At 53.0% G+C, this 26689-nt stretch overlaps 1 protein-coding gene across 4 annotated transcripts in view; it reads left to right on the top strand.

The window, feature by feature from the left end:
- Window positions 1-26689, top strand: part of GLI2 (GLI family zinc finger 2) — a 259017-nt gene that overhangs the window by 121930 nt on the left and 110398 nt on the right. The window contains exon 1 of one of the 4 annotated variants that reach the window (XM_045366944.2): window positions 9840-9965. The exons of the other annotated variants lie outside the window; for them this stretch is intronic. The gene's annotated coding sequence lies outside the window, so the exon portion shown is untranslated. Of the gene's footprint in view, window positions 1-9839; window positions 9966-26689 lie in introns of those variants that run through there. 4 annotated transcript variants of the gene reach the window in all.

Below are 26689 nucleotides of genomic sequence, written 5' to 3'. Positions count from 1 at the left end.
CTACCCACCCACCTACCCATCTGCCCACCCACCTACCCACCCACCTACCCACCTGCCCACCCCCACCCACCTACCCACCTGCCCACCCACCCACCCACCTATCTGCCCACCCCCCACCCACCTACTCATCTGCCCACCCACCCACCTACCCATCTGCCCACCCACCCACCCACCTGCCTACCCATCTGCTCACCCACCCACCTAGCCATCCATCCGTCCACCCACCCACCTACCCATCTGCCCACCCCCCCCACCCACCTACCCATCTGCCCACCCATCTGCCCACCACCCACCTAGCCATCCATCCATCCACCCACCCATTAACTGATCCATCTCACCCAAACACCCACCTACTCATCAACCCATCCATCCCACCCAAACACCTATCCATTCATCCACCCACCAGCCCACCCCCCATCCAATGCATTTTTCATCGATCACCTACTATATTCTAGCTATTTTCCTCCAGGTCCCACCTCAGTGTAGCTCACAGGGGATCAACCACCCCCTCACCAGTTTCTGATCTCTTTTTGTACTCACAGCCTGATGATGGCCCTGGGCCCTTGTAAACCCTCCTTCCCATTTTCTGATACTCTGCTCGTTTCTCCTTGTGGCCCGCTGAGATAGAAGCTCCTTCACTCAGAGTCGTGGTTGCTTCTAATTCCCTCACACCTTTCTTAGAGCTCTCCTTGGAGAAGTTGCTCAGAGCATCTTTTGTGAGTCGATGGAAAGGTTACTGGGAAACTTCAGTTGTTTGAGATTGGGGTCACCTGGCCTCTGTGTAGGGTGGTTGAGGTGAGAAGGGAGCTCACGTTAGGTGAACACCTGCTGAGTGCTCAGAGGGTTGGGGAGAATGACGGCTTGGTGCTGGGGAAGGAGCCCATGTTTGGAGCTGGCAGGGGTGGAATTGGTTCCCGGGGTTGATGCCAGCTGTATGGCTTTCAACAAGTCACTTAAGCTTTCTGAGTCTCAGTGCTTTTATTTGTCAAGAAACAAAATGTAAACAAACCTGAGCAATTAAATGCACATGTAAGTACTCCTCGTGGAACTTGGCATGTGGCTAGTGGGCGATGGTCTCTCCCCATGCCCCTGCCATGTCCATAGATTTGAAGACTGATCAAGACCACTTTGTTGGGTTAAAGCGGGCATAGATGAAGCTTGGCTCTGGGTCAGCGCCAGGCTAGTGAACAACAATGGGTAGCCTCTGATGTTTCTGGCCTCTCTTGCCTCCACCCTTGTCCTGTCTCATCCTCTTGGCCACTGGCCTGCTGGTCTCCCGGGCAGGATGGGGGAAGAGACAAGCTGCTGAGTTGCTGGCAGGCAGGATGGCTTGGATTCAGCCCACTGCCTTGCTGTGGGCCCTGTGACTCGGGCCCTCTGTGCAGCCCAGTGACCGGAGGCTGGTTGTCCATAAGCAGGAAATGGTGGAGGTGAACTGAGCGTGAGAGGACATCAGGAGGTGTGGGGCAGGAGGCTGGGCTCTGGGGAGTGCCTGCAGTGCTGCGGGGCACAGGCATTTAATCAACTGAATTCCCACTGTCCTCTCTCCAACTCCATTTATTACCTATTAAATAATTATCTCATTTGGAAAGTGTTTCTTAATGTAGGGCAGACTCTATCCCCGGGGCCATGGGTTTTGCAACGAGTTGTCTCCTGCGTGCGTGTTCCAGGCTCGGGCAGGACCGGAGCGTTCTTGCCCTGGCTGTGCCTCTGCCTGAGCCAGGCTTTCCCGAGGCACAGTAGAGCGGGTGTCCCCTCCCCTCGACCTGGCTAATAGCATCATTACAAGGGTTTTCTTAAGCAGTCTTCTGTCTTATAAAGGAGACTGCCCGGGGCTGGGCTTCTGAAGTTACTTGCTATTTTCTGGGACTCTGCCTTAGGATCTCTAAAACGTCTGAAAATGTCAGGGATGGGAGAGGCCTTTGTCATTTTTACAGGTGAGGCCACTCAGGCCCTGAGATCACACATGGAGTTGATGGCAAAAGCAGAAGGCTAGGCCTCCCGCCTGCAAATGCAGAGCTTGCTCTGCTTCATCTCCTTTTGTCTTGGAATGTCATTGAAGCTTAAGGGTGGCCCCTTCCCCTCTTGAAGGAAGGGCTGTTTCCTGAAACAAGAGCAGGGAAGCTGTGTTGAGTGAATGCAGCTCTGCCTCACAACAGCCCTACATATACTCTCCCCCCTTTTTTTAGTCTTGCTCTGTCACCAGGCTGGAGTACAGTGGTGCAATCTTGGCTCACTGCAACCTCCGCCTCCCGAGTTCAAGCGATTCCCCTGCTTCGGCCTCCCGAGTAGCTGGGACTACAGGAGCGCACCACCATACCCAGCTAATTTTTGTATTTTTAGTAGAGACAGGGTTTCACCATATTGGCCAGGATGGTCTCTATCTCTTGGCCTCAGGTGATCTACCTGCCTTGGCCTCCCAAAGTGTGGGGATTACAGGCGTGAGCCACCAGGCCCGGCCTTTTTTTTTTTTTTTTTTGAGATGGAGTTTTGCTCTTGTTGCCCAGACTGGAACGCAATGTTGTGATCTCGGCTCACTGCAACCTCTGCCTCCTGGCCTGTTGGCCAGGCTGGTCTGGAACTCCTGACCTCAGACAATCTGCCCACCTCAGCCTCCTAAAGTGCTGGGATTACAGGCATGGGCCACTGCGCCTGGCCAGTACTCCCTTTTTTGTTATTAATAACTTATACAGACTTTCTAGAACATGTGCAAACAGTACTGAAGCACGTGCAGAAACACAAGCCTTGCCCCTCTGTCTGCTCCCCAGAGGTCACGGTGGTGGCCAGGCGGATGCGTGCCCTCCTCCTGGCTATGTCATGTATGAGGGTGGATTGAAGGGGACCAAGGAGAGTGCATCGGAGAGAGTATCATTAAGGTCCTCTAGGCAAGAGCAGAGGTAATGGACCGGGGTGGGCTTCAGATTTGTCTTCCAGTTTCAGGTGTTTAGAGTAAGGTCAAGCAGTCAGTACCACAGCATGCCCTGAGGATGGCTTCGGTCAATTCCAGTGCCCCCAAGGAGCTGCATGAAGGTGCCATCTCATCCCGTCACCTACCCTGGGCTTTTCATCTGCAGGGCAGGGCTCACTGTCCTCCGGTCCTGAGATTCTCTCAGGCTCCCAACACAGGCCCTGGGGCTCTCCATGATCAGGCCAGCTATCGGTGTCCATTGCAGAAGCTCAGAGGGCCCCCTGGGACTCGGCTCCGTTTCGAGATTCTGGGAGCAGACTACAGCAGCAGTCACTGACCCTGGAGTGGTCAGGGTCCACTTTGAGGAGGTGGCTGGGTTGAAGGATGAATGGCTGAGCTGCAGGGAGAGATCTGGGGAGGGCATTTCAGGCAACGGTCCTGGTGGGTCAAAAGATGCAGGAGGGACCTCGGTGTAGCCTGTTTGCCTGTGAGAAGGCGCTGTGTGGAAGATGCAGGGTTCTTTATGGATCCTGGGCCTGGCCCATTGTTAACAGGGTCTAGGACTCTCTAACAATGTTAGAGTCTAGGACTCTAGAGCAGTGAGGGGGCAGCCCAGGTACCAGACACATGGTAATGAGGAAGGAGCTAGGGTCAGACCCTGGCTCTGCCACTTGGTTTCCTGAGGCCCTGCATGGATTACCCCATTTCTAATATGGCCAGGGTTAATGTACCTGGCCCAAGGATTGTTGTGAAAATTAGAGACCCGTTATGGCCAGCACACAGGAGTGTGCAAGGGTGATGCAAATGATATAAATTGTGATGAATGAGGCAGAAGCTGGACCACTCTGCCTTTAAAATCCCGAAGCCCTAGACTGCCACCCTAATCGTGATAGCTGTCATTTATTATGCAATGACTGGGTGAAGATTAGAACCCATTTACTGTCTGCAAGGGAGTCTCCATCACCCATTTTACAAGTGAGGAACCTGAGGTTCCTGATGTCTCTGAGGCCATGTAGCCCGTGACTGACAGAGTGTGAATTCCATTCTGTGCTGTCTGTTAGTGTGGTTCATATTCTACCAGGCTCCAGCCCTGCCTGTGAAACTCCATGTGTAGTGGGTGTTGAAGTGAATATAAAATAGCAAGTGTGCTTCATGAGAGAAGCCAACTAGGCCCCTGCAGGCTTCCTGGAGGCACCTCCCGTAGTATGACCCTTGGATGGGCCTGCTGCCCCTGTGATTCAGCTCCAGGTGGAGCCGGGGAGGGGTCCCAGTGCTGGGCCTGTGGCTGGAGTCGCCCACGGGGTAGCCATCCAGTCTGCTGTCAAGACCTTTTGCTCACTCAACTTACTTTTTAAAACAAAAAAAGCATCCAAGGGGTTCAGTCTCCAAGCCTGGGCTGCTCTTGGACCCTCTTGAGAATTTGGACACAGGGGTTTGCTGATTGCCACAGCAAGGATTAACCCTCCACGGCCTATGGCCTTCTTCCACCTCACTCACCCTGGGGGAGCCGGGGCCTGCTGAGCTGAGCCCTTTGTTAATACAGACGAAAAAGGCATTAACCTGCCGGTCCTGAGGCTGCCCACTGCAGAAAGGTGACTTCCCTGCCTGCACGTTAAGTGCTAAGATGCTCACTCACTGGCCCGTCCACCCCGCAGACTCATTACCGCTTGACCACCGAGGAATCGCAGAGCCTGGCAGGGGTTGTGTCTGCAGGCTCCGGCAGCTCGGCGGATTTCAATGAGATGATCGCTTGTCATTTTTTATTAATGAGCGAGTGCCTGATTCATTATACATCTGAGGGGTGAACCACCCCAGATGGGGAGGAGGCACACGGAGATGTGCAGGCACCACAGAAAGGGTGATGTGGCCCGTGTGTGAGTCTTTTCTTCCTCTTTCTTCCTGCAAGAAACAAATAAGCTTTCCCGCTTTGGCAGGCAAGGCTCGGGTGATGGGCTGTGTGATGGTGAAGGGGAGGTGGCCCCAGGGCAAAGGGAAGTTATCACATAGAGGGCAGATGTCTATGCAGGAGGGCTTCCAAGGAGACCTGGAACGAACGTGGGGTGAGCCCTGGCCTACAGGCATTTGCTAAATGTTTGTGGAATAAACAAATGCCTACACAGGAAATGCCTCCTAACATAAGGACGCAGTTCACCCACCACGCCGCCAGGCTCCTGCTGTGTGCCAGGCATTGCACGAGGTACTGGGGACACAGCAGGCCTTGCTGTCTGGGGGCTCCCAGGGCTCCTGGGTTATGTCTGCTCTCCACTAAGGTATCTGTGTGACTTTAGGCACCCCTGTTTCCTTATCTGTAAAACATGCTGAGCTGTGACTGACCCCATCTCTCTGTCTTCTGTGGGCTGGATTGGCAAGAGCTGTAGGAGCCGGCAGCCCCTGTGGGTCCATCGTGAGCACTTAGTGTGTGGGTGGGCCGGTGAGGGTGCTGAGCTGGGTAGGCGGGGGGCCATGCGGGGCCTTCTCAGATCTTTGAGGAAATGCACAATATCTGATTCATTATCGCTTCACCGGTGCCCGTGCAGGGCAGGCACTCCGAGGTTCTGGGTGAGTGAGTGTGGGGTCAGCAATACAGCCAGAGTGGAAGGCTGGCCCCAGCTCAGAGCGGGGCTGCTCTCGCCTGAGAGGGCAGCCTGCTCAGACCTCCAGCTAATAGGGCTGCTGGCAAACTGTACTTTGTGTTCACTGGTAGCATGAGATTGTAGCTTTCCCTCCCTGGCTCCCCAGTTGGAGGGAGCTTCCAGAGGCAGTGGAGCAGCTGGGGATCAGCTCTGCCCCTTGCCAGCTGCAAGAACCCAAGTCTTGGGTTTTCATCCACGTTAACAACATCTGCTTCATGGGGCTGCAAAGTGACCGGAGTGCCTGGAAGGGGCTATTGCTGTGGTTGAGCCATTGGAGGACTCAGCTTAGACAACTCACAACTTGGACTTATTCAAGACCAATGAGAGGACAACGTGCCTGCTGATGCACTGACAGGAGTTTCTGGGAGACCCCAGAAGCATGAAGCCCACAAGTTCCCCAGAGAGGAGCAATTGCAGGCATTTCTTCGGCAGCCGACCACTGCCCCTCAGGACCCTTGCATGCCTTGGCTCCGGCCAGTGCCCGTGTTGCCCCTGGTCAAGGGCTGCCTGACCCAGTCAGTGCTCGCCTCTTCCTGACCGCGGTCTCCACTCCATGCCTGTGATTGCACAACCCCAGGGCTGTGGAATCCACCATGGGCCGTCTCTCCGCTATGATAAGAGCCTGCCTTGCTTCAAGCACTAGGACTCCATGTGAATAACACACAGTACTTTATTCTGTTCTAATCAGATGCTTAATGGTTTTCAGTCTGCTTAATTACTAGTATTGTATTTTTTAAATAGAGGTTTTAACTGCGTCTATGTAGTATCTTAGCCACAATGTGGGTTTTCTGGGCCGTTGTGGGCTAACATGGAAAGCTACTCATATTATGTTACATTATTTTTTATGGGAAAATGCATTTAAGTTCCAAATCATTGATTTGTAATATGTCGACCTTTGAGAACACAGCTCATTTGTAAGTGGGAATAGCCTGTATTCAGAACAAAATAAAGGGTCTGATATGTCCTGGGAACAGCACAGATAAGCTGAGTCACGGGAGGGCGAGGCCACAGCAACCCTTCCAGGAAGCCTCTTGCTTGGAGGAGGAGTTGACGGGGCCGAGGCGTCAATGTGAACAGGAGAGAGGGTGGCGTCTGCTGTGTCTGCTGCGTCTGCGGGCATATTAGGGTCAATGGAATGGCCAGTTTGGCAGCAAAACGGCTTGTGTGTGGGGGGGGGCGGCTGGAGAAGTAGACAGATTCCCGAGGGCAGTCACTAGACTTAGAGGTTACCTACTGGGCTTTGGTGGAGCCAGGGAAAGCTCTGGGTACGGGGAGTCCTGGTGGCAGCCTGCAGGAGGAGGCTCTGTGAGGGCCCCTGTGGGGACACTGGTAGGATGCCATGGTCTTCCCGTGGGGCCGGCACACAGACGGAAGGGCTGCTTCTGGGGGACACTGTCCCCCGGGAAAAGAGCACACACGCTGGCCGTGGCTGTAGTTTTGTTGCCTGGCTGTGTCTGTTTCCCACCTGCTGTCTCTGACATGGGTTGCCCAGGGCCAAGGCAGCTCCAGCTGATCCCCTCTCCAACCTCTGCCCGCTGCACGTCTTGCTCTGTGCAGAGCCCGTGTGTCTCGGTGGCTGAAGGTGGAGGTGGAATGGGGATTGGAGTGGGCTTCCCAGAGGCACTCCCACCCTCTCTTACCTGAGCAGGGCTTTGGCTCTCTGTGGGGCACTTGTATGTCATGGAAGGGCATTTCTTCACACCCCTCCTCCTCTAAGCCTGGCTGAAGAGAACCAGCTCAGAATCATCACTGCCTGTGGAAGGCCTGGCCCAGACTGCAGACACCTGGGGAAGCGGTCTCTCTGGAGATGGCTGTGGGGTCCAGAGAGCAGCCCTTTCTGCGGGGCATTTGCTGTTGGAGTCCAACCAGGAGCAGTGTCTTCCAACTCGGTAATTCCTCATTCTGAGCCTGAGCATTGCCCCAGGGAAGCTGAGGGGAAGGGCTGGTGATGGTGCCCTGGGATTCTGCCCGAGGCCTCACTCACTTCCATTGATGGGTAGTGTTGAGGCTGGAAAGCCTGAGCCGGGAGGGCTGACTAAACGTGGCTCGAGCATCTGAGCGCTTGCCTGTGTCAGTGCAGCCCTTCCGTGGTTCCAGAGCGGCCACTGCATGGAGGAGCCTCACTGATGAGCTCACTGCATGCAAACAGTAGTAGCTGGGCCAGGTCCTACTGTCTGCGTAGACACCCGGCCCCCCATGTAACACAGTTGCCACCCGACTGCAGTCAGAAGGATCAGGATTCTGAACCTGAGGAATTCTGTCCTCGCCACTAGGAGGGACGGGGTCCTTCTGGCAAGGGTCCCATCAGGAAAGGGTTGGAGGCTCCGTTTCACCCGCGTCCAGCGTGGTCTCGTGCTCCCCCGAGGCTGAGGAAAAGTTTGGTTCCCTTCCCTTGTTTTCTTTTCGTGGCCTTTGCGGTGCCCTTGGAGGTGGTACCACCCAAGAAGGGGGTCTGCTTTTCAGTTTTGCTGACCCAGGAGCGTTGGGATTGAGCTTTTTGTGTAATCGACCGGGACAAACCCCTGATCTCTTTGCAAACCCCGTGACCCTGTAGAAGTGTCGCTGAAGCAGTGTCTGGTTTGACCATCTTCTCCCCATCCCAGGAAGCCACCTGACTCATCTCAAGGGCTGCTGTATGCTGTGGGGAGGGTATATGCGGTGCTCAGACGGTGCTGGCCAACGCCTGCTCATGCAGCCCCTCCGCATTCAAAGCCTTGCCATGAGTCCCGCTCCAGGTACCCCAGGCAGGCCGGACTCTCTCTCTGGACCTGGCAACCCCTGTTCAAGAGAGGGAAGGGCAGGCCATTTGCAGCCCAACACCCTGTGCCTGCGGGCAGCACTGCCCAGACTCGGAGTGGGGACGCAGTTGGTGTTTATGGCACTCACTCTTGCTCCCCATGCTGAGGGATGTCCACAGTTCCTTCAAGATTTGAGGGAGGCCTGTGCAGGCCTGAGCTGATTTCTTGGCTCAAGATGGAGTCCCACAGACCCCCGCCTCCTGCATAAGAACCATGTGTTACTCTAGAGGTCTCAGCCTGCACTCTTGCAGGAATGTAGCAGAGGGCGTTGGGGATAGGGTAGGGCTGGAGCTTGGCCACAGTCAGAGGGTCTCGGGTAGGGACATGGAGACTGAGCCTCTGACGAGGAGAGCCACGGGACAGGTCAGGGCAAGGGAAGGGGGTGGCCGACTCTGGATTGCCCCCCTCCTGGTCAGGGCCCTTCTTCCCATCCTGTCCTGGGATAAATGTCAAACGTCTTGTGCTTAATGGTAATCCCATTGCTTAAGGTAAGATCTCCCTTTTGGGAACAGAAGAGCTGTTTTTCATACTCTTGATGCCTTGAGATCGGATGCAAAAGAGGGTGTAGAATGTCATTGGGGTGGCAAAGGGTGATGATGACAATAGCAATGACCCCTCCCCACCCATTATGTCTCCTGCCATCCCCCACCCCCATTAGCAGAAAATGCAGCATTCTTGCACGTGGCACCTGGCAGACGGGGCGGGTGGTGAGTGGCTGAGTGGAATCAGCAGTCCTCGCAGGCCTCACCAGCGGGTCCGTGAGCATTGGAGGTGGTGAGGTTCCAATCTTCTGTTTGATTGGAGCTCCTTGTCCCAAAGTACTTTTCATGTGTCCACTCCCTGTGGAAGGGAAAAGAGGGTGGGGGTGATTTTCCACAGCTTGATTCAAAGGACTGAAACTCGATGAGTGACATTTCAGGCTGGCTGGGGATGTGGGTTCAGATCTCCCCATGACCCCTGTGTGTGAGGAGCCACCCTGCACCTGCACTGCCCGCAGGGGCTCCACTTCCTGGCTCTGTGGCTCTCAGTGCCCTCAGGGAACTGCAGGGAGCCGGCTCAGAAGGTGGACAGTGGCCTGGGGGCCAGTCATATCTTTCACAGCCTTGTGCACCTTGGACAAGTCCCCCTCCCTTCCCGGGCCTCAATTTCCCCTTCTTACCCAGTGGGCTTTCTAGTCCACATGGCCCCTAAGATCCCGCCCAGCTCCCTCTTCCTCTTGGGGCCACAGAGTCAGGGGTTCGAAGCACCGTGAGCCCCAAGTTCCAGACCCTGGAGGGCAGCCGCTGCCCATGGAAGACATGTAGACAGCAGCTTCTCCCAGGAGGAGGAATTCATGTGGGCTCCAGTCTGAGAAAGGCACCCGCACGGAGGACAGCACGCCGTCCGCCAGCAGTGGCTGGATCCCCGAGTCCAGCCACCCTTTCCGTTAGCCAGCCTGCGAGCGCTCCTAAACCCTGGCCGGCGCCGGTTATAAATGATTCATGCAGCCCCGCCTCCCTCGGCGGCCACTTGATGTTTCCTGCGCTCTAGCCTGGCGGTCCACCGCCTCTCCTGACGCTGGGCAGTGCCCTCTCCGCACCGCCGCCCCTCTGGGTGCTGCGTCCCTCCGCCCTCCCCGCACGCTGGGTAAGTTGAAGGAGGACGGCAGCTTTTCCTGACGCTCCCTGGAAAGCAGTGCTGATGAGGCCGCTCTTGTGTGTGCAGGCCTGGCCTGCAGCGCCCTTCTCCCACGTCCCTTCCCCTTGTCTGCTGCGCTCCAAGTTTGAAGCCAGCAAGCATAAGTAGGCGCCAAGGCAGGGAGGCTGTGCTGGGCCTCAGGAGGGGGGGAGCTGGAGGGAAGGAGGGAGGGAAGATGGGGGAGGAAAGAAAGGAACTGGGTGGACACAGCTGGAGGGGAGGAGAGAGAGGGAATGTGCGGGGAGGCATGGAGGCACTGCTGAGAAAATGGAGCAAGAAAGTTAAGTGGCTCCTGCGTGGACTCAGGCGAGCGTGCCAGGGATTGGGGGCTCTGGAAGACTCACACAGTCAGCCGTAGGCGTTCTTTCCTGCCCACCCCCCACCCCCAACAGATGTACTCCGAGCCCCTCGAACTCTCGGGGTACCAGTGAGAATTTGAACTGAGAGTTTCTTCTGAGATCCGGCAAAGCCGAGTTTCTGAGTGCTCAGTCTTCGCCACTTCAATTCCCCGCGGTCTGAGCTGCAAGGAGGACTCCAGACAAGAAGCTTTATTGTCTGCGAGTCCCAGCTCACGGTTACTTAGAAAAACATGTGTGTGTTAAAACAGCTTCCCGGGGGACCATGCTGTTTTCGCTTGAGGAATGAATTTGGGGAAAGTTAAGAATAGGAGAGAAGGAAACAAAATCATATTGAACAGGAATGTTATAGAGGCTTGGCAAAATCTAGAAGACACTTTTATTTCATCGTCCTTTTTCTTTGTAACGTCTATTGAATCTTTCTTCTTTTGACTTCCTAAAGGGCCTTACCCAGCCCTGCCTTCTGGGCCCCAGAGGTCCTAAAAGTGGGAGGACTTTTCCCAGTGGGAGGTGATGCTGCCCCTAAGGCCTTGCAGGGAAGGAACAGGCAGGGGTAACTGGCCCTGTCCCTCCTGGGTATGCTTGCATTTTCCCTTTGCCATTCAGAAATAAAGTTAGGTAAGGAGGTGAGACCTTCCTGGGAGCTGCCTTTGGGGAAGTGGTGATCGTGACCTCAAATTGAGTCAGAGTGTGACTTGCTAGAAGAGATATGGTAGAGGGAGGAGGGGGTGGGTGGCTGGAATCCTCAGGTAACAGGTAGGGATGCAGCAAGTGTGCTGGAAAGACCCTTCTGTGCATTATAGAGGGGAGACTTTCCAGGCCAAGGCAAGGAGAACATGTGGCATCTGAGAGGGAAGAAGGAGCTCAAGGAAGACGGGAAAGGTCATTGCCCTTGGACCTTGCAGGAAGCAAGGTATGGGGGCGGGCACATGGTGTTGGAGGTCATGAGATTTCAGATCCTCAGTGCAGTGGGAAGGACATGACCAGGTGGTCGTGTGGGGACATCGCTGTAAATGCTGTCTTGAGACAGGACTGGGCCAAGAGTTGTCTATTCTGTTCCACTGGTCTGTGTGTCTGGTTTTGTACCAATGCTGTTTTGGCAGGGAAGCCACAGAGGAAACCATTTCTGGGCCTGGAATTCATGAGAGTGGCCTGGCCTGAGTGGGGGCAGGGAGGGGAGAGAAGCAACCGTGGGGCACACTTCCCTTTCCAGTCCCATGTTTGTGAGACCCGGGAGGGCTGTGGTCAGGGGGCTGGGCCCTGGGACAACAGTGCCTTTGCATTTGAGTACAAAGTGCCACTTGGTATAATGGGCACAGCTCAGTCTTGGCTGTTCTTGAGTTTTAAACAAATCATGATCCCCACCTTCCAAACAATTTAGTTTTTTCCCCCTAGCTAGCCCCATCACAAACTTTTGAAGCATGAAATGAATTTTGCTGGCCCTCACCAATAGGATCCTGTCCCTAGATAATGGATTTTATGAAATGGCTATAATCCTCCTAGGTAATGAGCAAAAGCTACACTCTCCACTTGGACCAGCATTCCTCTTCCTGATTTATGATATATTGGTTAAAATAGTAAACTGATAGCAGTTGCAAAATAGTCATCAATCACCGGGCAATGTTGCTTAAACTACAGAAAGGTTTCCAGAAGTGAGATGCTGGGAGCCAGACAGGGAACAATTTGGCAATCCCAAAGGCATAAAGCACCAGTGAAATCAAATCTCTGTATTTGTATTCTGAAGACAGGGGAGTGGAGTGACTCAGGGTACTAAGGAAGGAAGGAAATGCAAGCAAACCCATTCCCCAAGGTCAAAGGACACCCCCTCCGAGGCTCCAGGCTGCAAGGGGTCCTGCAGAGGGACCTTCAGTCCAGGGGGTTCTTCAGGGGGACCGTCCAGAGGGCTCTGCAGGGGGCTACAGAGCTCTCACCAGTAGGTTTAGTGTTCTGTTTCTCTTTCTAGACAGTTTTGGAAAGTTTTCCAGTTTCTAACATGTATAAATATGTTGGGCTAATAAACAGTAATGAAATTTAAAGCAAAGTTTTTCAGAAATATAAGAAGGTTGAAGTGCAAAGCTATCAAGGCCATGCCCAAGCCTCACCCATGCTCCCTCATCCCCTTGCCCCTCTGTCCGGACACCTGGCCTGCCACACCCAGCCCAGGACAGAACTTTTCTTTCCTCCTGTATACTGAGCTGTCAGACCATTAGTGTTAATCATGGGCTGATCTGATAGTTGATGCTGGAGAAACTAATGTTTTAGGGGCCAGAACAAGGTCTGCAGCACTGTTTGCATGGAACTGCCTTAGTCAGGATGAGTAACTTCATGGCTGTAGATTACTTGCATCATCAGTTCAGGAGGAAACATTCTCCTCCATTGGATGAATGGATGAATGAGTGGTGAGAAGCTGTAGAGATCTTGTGTAGTGTCAACACCCTCATTTCACAGGGGAGGAAACTGAGTCCCAAGAGAGGGCAGCGACTTGGTTCAGGTCTCAGGGAATTGGTGAAAGAGATTGGAGTATGGCCTTGGCCGAGATCTGACTTCCAGTGACAGCTGCCGGAATGTGAACTTCAGGGATAGCTCTGGCTCACACCAGTGGTGCTTAGTGTAGGCTGCTGAGCTGACCACTTGCCCTTGATTCTTTCAAGTGGCCGTGCCATGTGCCACCTTCAGACCTGCTCCCAGATCGATCCCAGAGCCTAGGGTGGGACTGTGGTTGCTGTCATCATAGGTGTGTGATTTTCCACAGGTCATATAACCCTATTGAGGCTCATCTTCCTCTTCTGTGACACTAGAGACTCTTTCTGCAGAGCCTGGTATGTAATACATGCAACCTGCATGCCCACCTTCAGTCCAGCAATAGCCATTGGGCACCAATTCTAGACCAGGTCCTGGGCCACCCTAGAAACTCAAAGTTAGACAGGAGCTGTGTGGGAAGGCAAGGAACACTCAGGATTTTGGACACAGCTGTCCACCCCTATTCCTAAATTGAGGAAGGCAAATCCTGGGACTTGAATAAATACATTGGGAAGACTCATGGCTGCGCTAGTTCATGAAATATTATGTAAAAGCAGGAGAATAAGGCAGTCCTTTCCTTAGCCCTGTTCTTTTCCAGGCCAGAGCCTGGGCTTTAACACTGACTCAGGCAGCAGCCCCTGCAGAAGCCACCCGCAGCCAGGTTGGCCTGTGCTCCCAGAGCCCCTGCCATGGATGTCCACAGGAGCCTCCTTATCCCAAAGTCATGGCTTCCTTCTCAAAGATAGGGCTGTACTTCCCTGCTTTCCCGGTGCCCACACTGAGCTGTGCATGGTGGATGCTCCGTGAGTGTTTACTCACAATGATGACAGGAGCTGGCTGATGTTAAGAAACGGAGGTGAGACTTCATGGCTGGAGAACACAGCTGTCTGAACCCACGCCCAGGCCTCACCCATGCTCTCTCGTCCCCTCGCCCCTCTGTCCTGACACCTGACTGGCCACACCCAGCCCAGGACAGAACTTTTCTTTCCTCCTGTGCACTGGAGCTGTCAGACCGTGGGTGCTAATCATGGGCTGATCTGTGCTCTTATAGGTATGGTTTGCAAAGGACGTCTTTTGTTCTTGTTAGAGTAGCTAACCTCTAAATCTATTTAATACCCCTTCCCTGGTTGTCCATCATTATGACACATGATTTTCCAAAGGATTTACTATTAGTTAGCAGCGTAGGGCTTTCTCCCTGGGGTAGCAGCTACTTGCAGTGAAGAAAATGCATGTTCAATGTAGCAATTTGTCTTTTTTTATATATTTATTATAAGAGTAAATGAGTTATTGTTGGAGACTTCAATATTATTGCAAATTAGGTGCTGCAAACAGAGCCGGGCCCATTTATTATGTTTCTCAACTCCCACAGCAAGCACACCAGTTCAGAAATCAGCTGAGAGTTGTGGCCCTTCCCAGGGTGAGCATGGAGGGACCCCTGGGGTCTGGGCATGACAACCACGACGTCACATTGTGCCAGAGGCAAAAGAGACAGGAGCCACCTGTGTAGGCAGATAAGGGGTCCTGGAAGGGGAGCACAAAGTTTATTGTGCCAGGTGGTCAGTGGCTGGTGGGCTGACAGCTGTGGTCGGAGAGCTGGAGAAGGTGGAGTGGCCTCATGCTGTGACACTTGCTCCAAGCCCATCGCTGTGGTCATGGAGCAGAGGTGAGGTGGTAGACGTTTCCAGAGTGGTCCCTAAGCCTTGAACTCACTTCCAAGGTATTGGCAGTTTCAGCCACAGAGGCCGGGCCTGGGTTCTGATTTAGGGTGTGCCCCATGAGAGAGAGAGTGGTGGCTGGAATTAACCAGCTTACAGTGGGGTCCGCTGAAATGGTGCACTCCCCAGTGAAGAACGGCTGTTGCCTAGTCCTGTCCTTTCGCCACCTGCCCAGACTAGGGGTGGACAGAGGGGCTGCAGGATGCATAGAATATTAGGGTCCTGCCTACCAGAGATGAAGGTCATACTGCAAAGTGGCATGCTGGCTGTGTGTGGTCAATACAAAGAAGTGGGCAGGCTGAGGCCCGGGCATACAGCCCTGCTCCATGGCTGGAGGAGTCCGTAGGGAAGGCCACCTAGCCCAGTGATCTGGAGCACAGGCTTCTGGTGAGAGGCCAGCCCAGATTGGAGTCTAGGTGTCATCTGCTGATTGTGTGATTGCTGACAACATACTCAACTTTGCTGTAACCTCAGTGTCTCTTCTGTAAAATGGGGCTGATAATCCATAGGTGTTACTGGCGTTGAATGAGCTCTTGTCCTTGAAACACTCAGCGTAGTACTAGCCCATGGTAAGGGCTCAAAGGTGTCACTTGTTCAATTACTATTCAGTAGGCTTCTCTGAACGTGACAGGCTAAACTCAAAACATTAATTAGTCACTTCATTTGATGGCAATAGTAATATATGTGAGTGACAGCCACGAAAGAGGCTACCCTCAGTGTACCACCCAGGGAGAGCCAGAGTTAAGATCTTGGAGTATATGCTTGCAGTCTTCTGTGTTGTATATAGTGTATGCACAATTATTCACACACACATATCTGCCTGCTTTTTACAAAATGGGATTATATTGTGCTTGCTACCTCGTAACCTTTCCACCTGAGAATGTATCCTGTTATTACTGATGCCTTTCCATTCACATTGTTCTGCAGCTGCAGTCTCAAACTTTTTGGTCTCAGGACCCCTTTATACCCTCAGAAATTATTGGTAGCTTCAAAGAGCTTTTGTTTTTGTAGTGTGTATTTCTTGGTATTTACCGTTCTAGAAATAAAAACTGAGAAATTTGAAAGATATTTTAAACTTATTTAAACCTAATAGTAATAGACCCATTTCATGTTAATGAAAACGACTAATTTTTATGAAAAATGTTTTCCAAAACAACAACAAAAATGTGAAAGACGGCATTATTTTTCAATTTGACAGACCTCTTTACTGTCTGGCCTAGTAGAAGGATGCATTCTCCTAGCTTTTCCGCCTTGGGTCTGTTGCATAGCAGCCTCTGGACACCCACAGTGTCTATTCAAGAGAGAAGAAGAGTGAAAAACACAAATCATGTCTTAGTATAGAGACAGCTTTGACTTTGCAGACCCCTTGAGGCAGTCTTGGGGAACCCCAGGGCTCTGCAGGCTACATTTTGGTCCCCTTTTTAATGCCTACAGAATGTTTTTGACCTTCCCACCTGAGGCTGGGCTGAGAACATCCCTCCAGCAACCACAGGCTCCCTGCGCCTCCTCATCTGACCGAACCTGTGTCCACAGAGCGTCTGAGCTCTCCTCTCTATCACTGCGAAGCGGACCGACATAAAATCTCGCTTGTTTGCAGAGTTTGTGACCACAGAGAACATTTCCATACCTTCTCACAATCATCTTTGGGGGAGACAGCCAGGAGACTGCACCACCTTGTCCCGGACATATGTGTTGTGGCCAGATCCCCATGTCAGGAACCTGCTCCAGGGGCAATCTGCTGCCCCTAAGGCCTGGGGGTCCAGCTCTGTGGACTTAGCTCATCTTCCAGGACTCTGGTCACAGGGGAACAACCCAACTCCTGCCTTGTCCTCGCCCCAGAGGCTCCCGGCTGCACACAGCTGGCTAGAGTGACGGTGTTCAACCGCCTGGTGCCTCCTGTTCAGAACCACCCCTCCCAGCCAACAGAGCCCGGTCTGTGCAGGCTCCGTGGGTCTGTGTGAGAGCCCCTGTTTGCCTTGGCTTTGGCCTGGCTTCTCAACTGGCTGGCCGGCCCTTTTCAAAAATCGGCTGGGTGTTTTGAAACTTTATTTTCCAAAGAGAAAAATTTCTGGGCCTGTAGCAAGAGGGAAAAAAGTTATAATAATAATCAAAAGCACCAGCAGTCAAAGTAAAATGGTGAGGGTTTGGAGAAACATTGAAAGTTGTCACAAAACAGTGCAGCTCACCCATCAGCCAAAGCCCCCATCTGTGCGCAGAGCCCTGGCCATGCCGGCTTCTCCCTGCGTCAGCGTTTGGGGAAAGACGGATGTGCCCGGAAGCGGGCCTTGCTCCTGTCTGTGTAGGCAGGCCGGCGTTGAATGTCTACGGGTGGCATCTATCATCTGTGACCTGTAGCATTTGTACTTGTTGTTTATGGTCTCTTGGCATGCATTGTTTTCTCGAGGCTGAAATATAGCACGCTAATGAGGTATCTCTCTGCTCGGGAGGACGCAGGCGGCTCAGAAAGACGCCTCGGCAGCATGCTGACTAGTTTGTCAACAGCCACTCGCTGTGGCAGCTGCTGTCCCAGCCAAGAAGAAAAAAGAGTAGGAAATGCTATGAGAAGCTGCAGCTGGGGGTGGAGGATACTCGGTGCCTGGGAACCTCAGCTCAGTTGAGTGTCTGCCCTGCAGGTCACTTGATGTTTGGCCCTGGTGCCCGTCATTTCTAGGAGGAATACGACTTAGGGGTGTCAAGCAAACTAGGTTAGAGTCCTAGCTTCCCAGACACTTTCGGCCTGACATGCTCAGCTCCTGGGAGCCTGTTTCCTAACCCATAAAACGGGGAGGTGACCTCTGGCTTTGTGGGTGACTGAGACTTGGTGGTGGCCTGTGTTCTGTGCTGGGTAAATGGCATCAGGGAGCCTGCTGGTGGTGCCTGTGCCTGGCATGGGGCTACTTTGTATGTGTGGGTGTTTTTCCTAAGCTGGGACCTGGGGACAGGCATGTGCCACGCATGTCAGTACTCATTGTCTGAGCGGAGCGAGGCTGACTCAGTGTCTGTTGTTGGCTCTGGGTGCTAACAGGCACCGTGTGGACAAAGGAGCCTGGAAGTGGACTACATTTAGATGGAAGGCCCACAAAGTGACCTCAGGCTGGCCATCATAGCCTAGGGATTCATGCTCTGGGAACGAGAGGGACCACGGTGCTGCTCACTTGGAGGCGGGTGTACGGGGAAGGAACAAAGTCCTTTCTCTGTGGGGAAATGGCCCATGAAGCCAGGCAGAGAAGAGAATGGGCTTGGAAGGATTTGCAAGGAGAGTTACAGTAGAGACAGCCTGTCCTGAAGACCCTGCCCCGCGCCGAGTGCTAACGGCAGTGCTAATAGCTGCCGCTGTTTATGGAGTACTAGTTGCAGCCAGGCCTCTGCAGACAGTATTCCTCTTCTTCGCCTCAGGACACCCTTGTGTGTGTTATTACCTATAAATTCTGGGCGGTCAGGCACGATCTAAACCCCAGGAGGATTCTAGTGGAATTCTCTAAGCTGACTGTAAAATTCACATGGAAGGCAACAAAACGCCAAAGAGCCAGGACTAAAAGATGACAGCGATAGGGAGTGAGGTGGGCGGGCTGGCCTAGCAGACGCTAAACCATACTATAAAGCTGTAGTGATTAAAACACAGGGTTCCGGCCGGGCGCGGTGGCTCAAGCCTGTAATCCCAGCACTTTGGGAGGCCGAGGCGGGCAGATCACGAGGTCAGGAGATCGAGACCATCCTGGCTAACACGGTGAAACCCCGTCTCTACTAAAAAAAATACAAAAAACTAGCCGGGCGACGTGGCGGGCGCCTGTAGTCCCAGCTACTCGGGAGGCTGAGGCAGGAGAATGGCGTAAGCCCGGGAGGCGGAGCTTGCAGTGAGCTGAGATCCGGCCACTGCACTCCATACACTCCAGCCTGGGCGACAGAGCCAGACTCCGTCTCAAAAAACAAAAAAAACAAAAAAAACAAAAAACACAGGGTTCCAACAGAACGGAGAGGCCGGAAATAGAGACAAGTACAATTGGGGATTTCGGTTTTTTTTTTTTTTTTTTTTTTTTTTACCAAGGATGGCTGTTCAAATCATAGGGAAATAATGGACTGTTCAGTAGGCAGTGCTAAGACAATTGGTTATGGAGGGAAAAAGTTAAAGCCGTGCCAAATGCTCCTTACAAAAATATTTGCAAATGGAATCAGGAGCTGAATTTCTTAAATACCCACAATGACGGCAGTGGGTCCTTCCACCCAGCTGCTCCAGCAGCTACGCTTCCCCTGGAAGTTCACTGATGTTCTCCCAGCAGCAAAGATAAATGAGATCAAATCTCACCAGGAGGAAGATTTTAAAATCACTTAATACAGTTTGAAATAGTCCCTGGAGAAATCAGACAAGTAGGGGATGGCGAAGGCAGAGGAGGGGGACATTTCTTGCAGGGGTTTGCAGCTGGTGGGGTTGGAGGAGGGACACAGGTGAGTCACAGGAAGGCCCTCTCAGGAAGGCCTGGCTCCAGTGGGGCTTTGCGTGCCAGCTCCCAGTGGGCCGGCAGGGAGGAGCGAGGTTCTGCTGGCCCCGCTGAGGCCGCCTGTGTCAGGGTCAGGCACATGGGGTCTGAGGCAGGTGGAGACTCATTCTGAAAAGACAGATGCACTTGGGGTATGATATTTAGGCTTTGGGCCCTGTTTGCACGGTTCTTTCCATGTCCCTGTGCTTAATTGTAGGTTCATTGTTTAATATTCTTTTACTTAAGACATGCCCCCAGCTGTGTAAGCTTCAGGCCCCATGGAACCTAGGCTGGTCCACTGCTCACTCAGCAGGCAGCAGTAAGTGGGAAGATAAGAGGCCTGAGAAGGCCTGGAAGGGGTGGGGCCTTGGCCTTGGGTGGCTGGTGATACATTTGCATGGGGCTTGGCCCAGCTCCTCAGCATGACCTTGGGGTGGCTTGCCTGGCCTCCCCTCCTCCTCCAGCAGGTCCAGAGCCTGCCCCTGAGCACTGTCCCTGGAGCTCTTCCCAGCTCACCCATCACACCACATCAGTCTGAACTCCCTGAGATCAGACCGTGGGCCCAATGCACAGGGTTACTTATTTGTTTCCCCAGGGCCTTGCATGTAGATATTTGAGAAAGTTTTAAAGTAAACTATTTTGATGTGGCTTAAAAAATGGCCAGGCATCCTTCCAAAAACATATGTGAATACAACGTACATAACCGAAAACTGCATGCATCTTAAGTGTAGGGCGTGGTGAGTTTTTGTTGTTTGAACACATCCACGTAACTAGCACCCAGATGAAGAGACAGACCATGACCATGAGCTGAAGCCCCGCTGTGTCCACTCCCAGTCACTAGCCACCGCTCCCCTGTTTTGTGACAACCATATTTTGGACTTCTGAGAGCACAGCTTGGTTTTGCTTGCTTTTGTTCTTTGTAAATGGAATTATGCAGTGTGTGCACTTTTCTATCTGGTTGCTTTCTTATGTTTAGGGGATACTTTCGTGTTATGACTTGTAGTTGTGGTTTGCTCTTCTCATTGTTGAATAATATTTCTTCCTGTTATTGTGGATATAGCACAATACACCAACCTTTTCTAATGTTGATGGGCATTTGGGTTGTTTCCAGTTTGGGGCTATTCCGTGCTGCTTATGAACATCCTTGTATGGTCTTGATAAATGTATATGTGCATTTTTCCTGGGAATATACCTAGGAATGGAACTGCTGGGCTGTAGGGGGCACATGTGCTCAGCTCTGATAAATACTGCCAGCTTTCCAACGTGGTTGTACCAATTGCCTTAGTTTTGATACTGGAATTTGCTATTAAAAGGTTTCCTTAAAAATTCTTTTATATAAACATCTAGGAAAAACTGTTGAGATCAAGATGGATACACTAAAGTGTTGACTGAGCCTGGGTCCCTGATGAGAAGCTGAAGAATTGTGAACTTCAGAAAAATAGACCTGCGGGAATATTCTGTGACTCGCTGACTCCCTCACTTACCTATTTGTTCTTCCTTCAGCCAGATATTCATTACGTGTATCCTCCCTCCCAGGGGCAGAGCAAAGAAGTCAAGACAATCTTTCCTCCTTATGATACCACAGTCAAATGTATTAGTTATTTCTTGTTGCCAATAATGGCTCTAACTGAGGAAGCCCATCTATCTCTTTATACAAAAATTAGGTCCAGGAAGAGCTGCCTAAGCAGAATCATGGTTGTAGTAAAGTCACTTTATGGTGTTTAAAGACTTGGCTGAATAAAGGGGAAAGTTTAAATAAATTAGTGTCTAGCTACGGACTGAGACAGTATGAATCCACTAAAATATTTATGAAGAATCTTAATGCCATAGTACAATATTAAAAGGAAAAAAAAACAGGATACAGAATTATATACACAGTATAAAAGTTATTTTTTTAAACTCTTACCCTGTCGCAAAAAGAAAAAAAAACACACACACGCTTGGTCTCATTTTTCTGGTTTTAAAAATCTTTCAGCCGGACGCAGTGGCTCATGCCTGTAATCTTAGCACTTTGGGAGACTGAGGCGAGTGGATCACTTGAGGTCAGGAGTTCAAGACCAGCCTGGCCAACATGGTGAAACCCCGTCCCTAATAAATACAAAAAATTAGCCAGGCGTGGGTGGTGCATGCCTGTAATCCCAGCTACTCGGGAGGCTGTCAGGAGAATCACTTGAACCCGGAAGGCAGAGGTTGCAGTGAACCGAGATCACACCACTGCACTCCAGCCTGGGTGACAGAGCAAGACTCCGTGTTAAAAAAAAAACAAAAAAAAAAAACAAAAAACTTTATTCTGGATGAAGTCCTCCAGCTCACCCCTTCTCGCCCAGTTCTGTTCTCTCAGCATCCTCAGAAGCTCAGTCTGCAAGCATGGAGGGGATAGTGTGTGTCTCCTCCGGCATTGCCCTGTGGGGTTTGGAATGGCGCTGGCTGCCTGGGCCTGGCGTTAGCTCGTAGATCTCAGTTGCGGATCAGTTTCCTTCCCCAGGAGGGGCAGGGACTTCACTTTCTGTGGCTTCTGTGCTTTCCTGGGGCCCAGCATGAGGCCTTTAGCCAGGCACTGTGCAACCCAGACTTGTTCCCAGGACAATGGGTGAGATAGAAAAGGGCTTGGTACTAGTGGAGGCAATTAGTGACTGCAGCTGAGTGTTGGGAAGGGCGGGAGAGTCAGCTGCAGCCAGGCCTGGAGGGGCTGTTTGCCCAGCTTCAGAGCTTGGGTTTTGATCAGGTTTTTGTGTTAGAATCCTCACTCTGGTGGATTGGAGGGAGCCCCAGAGTGAACATGGAGAGACCTCCTAGCCCGGCAGGAGATAACCTGCAATCAGGGCAGTAGTTCCTCGCCCGTGCATGGGGAGACAGTATGAGCAGTTAGGAGGGGGACGGTGTCCACAGTGGTCGGATGGCACCCCAGCCAGGCCACGGCGGGCTGGACAGCACTCTCAGGTGACACGTGGCCACTTGCCTGCCTCTGGCTGCGGCCCTGCCACGGGCTGGATGCCTGGATGAATCTCAGGCTGGAGTCACTTAACGGCTGGGCTGTCACCCTGCAGTAACCCATAATTACTACTTAGGAGTTTGTGGACGAAAAGCAGTAGATTCCAATTGAGTGTGTTAAACTCTGCATGCGCCTGTTCTAATGAGGAGCTTGTAACCTATGAGAGCCTGTCTGCGCGGGAGGCGGGCTCTTGAGTCAGAGAAGCCAGCCAGTCATTTTCTCCAGCCTCTAGCTGAGCCTCCACGGCCAGCCATATTTCAGCATCTAGGATTTTAAGTGCTGGTTAAAATGCTCATATAGGGAAGTGTGGATATTTTCATATTTCTGCACATCGTGCTAGAGACGAGGGTAGGAAAAAATTGGTGTGGCCAGAGATGCCACTTCAAGCTCTTTTATTCCCTCTCTGTGCACAGTATTAAACTGGGCTGTGTCTGACTTCCCAGCCTTCATCCTGTGGGGGCCCTTATGGGGGAAAGAAAGTTGTCTTAAAGGACCCTGGAGTGTGAGGGATGGAAAAGCGAAAGGTTTCCCTCTGCAAACAGGCAGTGCTGAGCGGTTGCCAGCTTAGAGCTCGTCATCCAGACACCTCGTTTTCTTTCTGTTTTACATGAATTTCCACGGCACAGCCATTGGGGTTTTGCTAGTTGGGAATTTTAATTAGAGAATTGGGCAAACTTCATTACTTTTCATTCAGGTTTAAAGCAAGGGGGCTGATTAAATTCATCCATCTTGCCCAACCAAAGTCCAGCCTCTGAGGTTTAATCCTGTTGCCTGAAGTCTCCATCGCCCGCCATCCCCCTTCCTCCTTCCTGGGCTGGCAAACAACGTCTCTCTCTCCAACTCCACCACCTGTTCCGGCCCCCGGCTCTGCCCGCAGGAGGGGAAACCGGGTCACATCTGTGGTCATTCACAAACAAACACAGCTCTGCTTTGCCCCACCAAGAGGCTGAGCCTGTGGTTTTTCTGTCCAGGTCCTGAAACACCCCAGACAGCAGGAAAGCCAGAAAAAAGCAGCTATGGGCTAGGTTAGGACAATTGAGGTATCTGCGTATGAGAGAGATGATAAATGTGTACCTTCTGGCTAAATTATGTCTTTCTCAAGCAGAATTGTGATTTGAACTGCTTTTGAAAATTAAAATGTTGGTATGTGAGGTGAAATTGAGCTTAATCTGGTGTGTTGAATAATTGTTTTCAGCCATTGAACACAAGTCCCAGCATAGCATCTACCTAGTTACATGGATGGAAATGCAAATGATTTTCCCCGCCCCCGCCAGGGAGCAAAATGTGAAATTTGTCTTTCTTCTCAGCCATCCTTCGAAGGCAGCACCCCCTGTTACCATGATAACATAACCTTGTGCACCTCCATTTCCGAATCGTAAAATGGGGGCAAATCACTAACCTTATAAGATGGTCAGTGGAATTAACTAAGCAAATTTATCTAAAGCACCTGACACACTTTCAGGCACACAGAGGTTCCAAGATCTTCAATGTGATGCTTTCAAGAAAGGCAGCTCCAGTTCAGGGCCTCTGAATCCTACTCCAGATACCCTGTCATAGGCAACACAGCCCTGAAGTTCCCTACACCATGCCTAGAAGCACTGAGGCTGGCAGTATGTGCTTGTGAAAGGCCTGGCCCCCTTCCCCAGGGTCCCGCTTGAATGTCACAGGACAGGTGGGGAGGAGGATGGGTGGAGGAGGACAGTGGCAGGGAGGACAGCAGGGAGAGGGTGGGTGGGGGGAGGGCAGTAGGGGGAGGACAGTGGTGGGGAGGGCAGGTTGGGGGAGGGCAGTGTGGGGAGGGCAGATGGGGGAGGATAGTCAGGGGAGGACAGTGGGGAGAGGACAGGTAGGGGAAGAGCAGTAGGGGGAGGACAGTGGCAGGGAGGGCAGGTGAGGGGAGGGCAGTGAGGGGAGGGCAGTTGGGGGAGGACAATGGGGAGAGGGCAGGTGGGGGGAGGACAGGTGAGGGGAAGACAGGTAGGGGAGGGCAGGTAGTGGGAGGACAGCAGGGGTGGTGGGGGGAGGACAGTTAGGGGAGGACAGTGGCAGGGAGGGCAGCTGGGGGGAGGATAGTCGGGGGAGGAGAGTGGGGAGAGGGCAGGTGGTGGAAGGACAGTGGGGGAAGGGCAGTGGGGGGAGGACAGTGGTGGGGAGGGCAGGTGGGGGAAGGGCAGTGTGGGGAGGGTAGGTGGGGGGAGGGCAGTGTGGGGAGGGCAGGTGGGGGAGGATAGTCGGGGGAGGACAGTGGGGAGAGGGCAGGTGGGGGAAGGGCAGTGGGGGGCAGACAGTGTGGGGGAGAACAGTGAAGGGAGGACAGTGGGGAGAGGACACTGCAGGGTGGGGCAGGTTGAGGGGAGGGCAGCTGTGGGGAGGACAGTGGGGAGAAGACAGAGTGGGGAGGACAGTGGGGAGAGGACAGTGGGGGAAGGACAGTGCAGGGTGGGGCAGGTGGGGGAGGACAGGTAGGGGAGGACAGGTAGGGGAGGGCAGATGGGGGAGGACTGTGGAAGGTGGACAGGTTGGGGGAGGATAGTGGGGGTGACGATGGGGAGGACAGGTGGGGGAGGACAGTGCAAGGAGGGCAGGTGGGGGAGGGCAGTGGGGAGAAGACAGTCGGGGGAGGACCGTGGGGAGAGGACAGTGGCAGGGAGGACAGTAGGGGGAGGGCAGGTGGGGGAGGACAGGCGAGGGGAGGACAGGTAGGGGAGGGCAGGTGGGAGAGGATTGTGGAAGGTGGACAGGTTGGGGGAGGACAGTGGGGGAAAGACAGTGGTGGGGAGGACAGGTAGGGGAGAGCAGATAGTGAGAAGAGAGTGGAGTGGGGGTGGTGGGGGGAGGACAGGTGGGGGAGGACAGTGCAAGGAAGGCAGGTGGGGGGAGGATAGTCAGGGGAGGACTGGGGAGAGGGCAGGTTGGGGAAGGGCAGTAGGGGGAGGACAGTGGGGGAGAGCACAGTACGGGGGAGAACAGTGAAGGGAGGACAGTGTGGGGAGGATGGTGGGGGAAGGCAGGTGGGGGGAGTACAGTGGGGAGAAGACAGGGGAGGACAGTGGGAGGAGGACAGTGGGGGAAGGGGAGGTGGGGGAAGTGGGGAGAAGGTAGGTGGCAGGAAGATGGGGGGAGAAGACAGTGGGGAGAGGACAGTGGTGAGGAAGACAGTGAGGGGAGGGCAGGTGGGGGGAGGACAGTGGGGAGAAGGCAGTCAGGGGAGGACAGAGTGGGGAGGATCATGGGAGGAGGACAGTGGAGGGAGGGGAGGTGGGGAAAGTGGGGAGAAGGTAGGTGGGGGGAGGACAGTGGAGAGAGGACAGTGTGGGAGGACAGTGGTGGGGACAGAGAGGGCAAGGACAGGTGGGAGAGAGGGCACGTGGGAAACAGGGCAGGTGGAACAGGTGGCATCATGAACTTGTGGAATAGCAAAGGGAGTTGAATGTCAGCCCAGCAACCAAAGATAGCTGGCAACGAATGGTCTGGGTCCTTTGGGATGGAATGTCACAGGGGAACACTAAGACCCTGTAGGTTCATTCCAGAATACTCTATCCAGGTCCAGGGTGCAGGGGCTGTAACTTGCAGATCAAACAATTCGCCCCACTTCAGGAGTTGAACTTGGCTGTGAGTTTGCATCTGGTCTCTGGACCCATGCAGCTGCCTACAGTGAACTTGACCTTTTGGGGCTCTGGCTTCTTGAAGGAGGGAGTTCCAGGAGCCACATCCTCCTTCCGGGAGGCCAGGTCACATGGACAACGTGAGGGAAGGCAGCCAGGGGGTGAGGCCTTGGGCTGGGTCTCCAGGGCACCTCGCCACAGGGAAGGAGCAAAGGTGGCGAAGGATCAGCTGGGAGATGCTGCTCGGGCTGGAGGGCACCCGGCGCAGGATGTGATCAGTGCTCCTCACTTCATGGCCTCAGTTCGCCCGCCTGTGAAATGTAGGTGTGTGTCGCTGGAGTCCCTCCGAAGCTCTGTGAATTTGTGGAACACAGATGGAGGGAAGGTTAAGCTTGGGAGAGGGTGGTGGCATCAGCTGCAATGCAGAACCGACGAGCACTGGTGGCAGGCCTGGCTGGGCTGTGTGAGCGCGGGTGTCTGGGCCCACCCTCCTCTGTCGGCTCGGCTCCGTTGGTCTTCTGTCCCTCATTGGACTTGGGGATCTGACTGCCATCCGGGACGTCCCCTCTGGGTCCTGCTGGCATTACTCCAGAACCACTTCGTCTTCCTTGCCCTCCAGGGCTGTGATAGCTGGTTTGGGCTCACATCTGGTCTTAAGTGCATCTTTTTTTTCTTCTCCTTTTTTCTATCTTAAAATCAGGTTTATGAAGGTATAAATTACATATAGTAAAATGCACCCTTTTGAGGCATACAGTTCTGTTAATTTTAACAAATGTGTACAGTTGTGTAACCATCACAACCAAGATACAGAACAGTTCCCTCTCCCCAGAGTGGTCATCCTGTCCCTTTGAAGCCGCTCTCCCACCCTCCTACCCCCCACAGCTCCTGGCACACTCTATTATGTTTTCCGTCCCTATAATTTTGCCTTTTCCTGAATATCATGTAAATGGCATCATAAAGTATGTTTAGCTGGGGCTTTTGAGAGAGAAGTAACAGGTTCCTTCAGTCTC

This window comes from Macaca fascicularis, chromosome 12 (genome assembly GCF_037993035.2).
Source record: "Macaca fascicularis isolate 582-1 chromosome 12, T2T-MFA8v1.1".
NCBI classification, from domain to species: Eukaryota; Metazoa; Chordata; class Mammalia; order Primates; family Cercopithecidae; genus Macaca; species Macaca fascicularis.
Note: the sequence above shows the minus strand (reverse complement) of the source record. Positions and strands in the feature narration are given on the sequence as shown.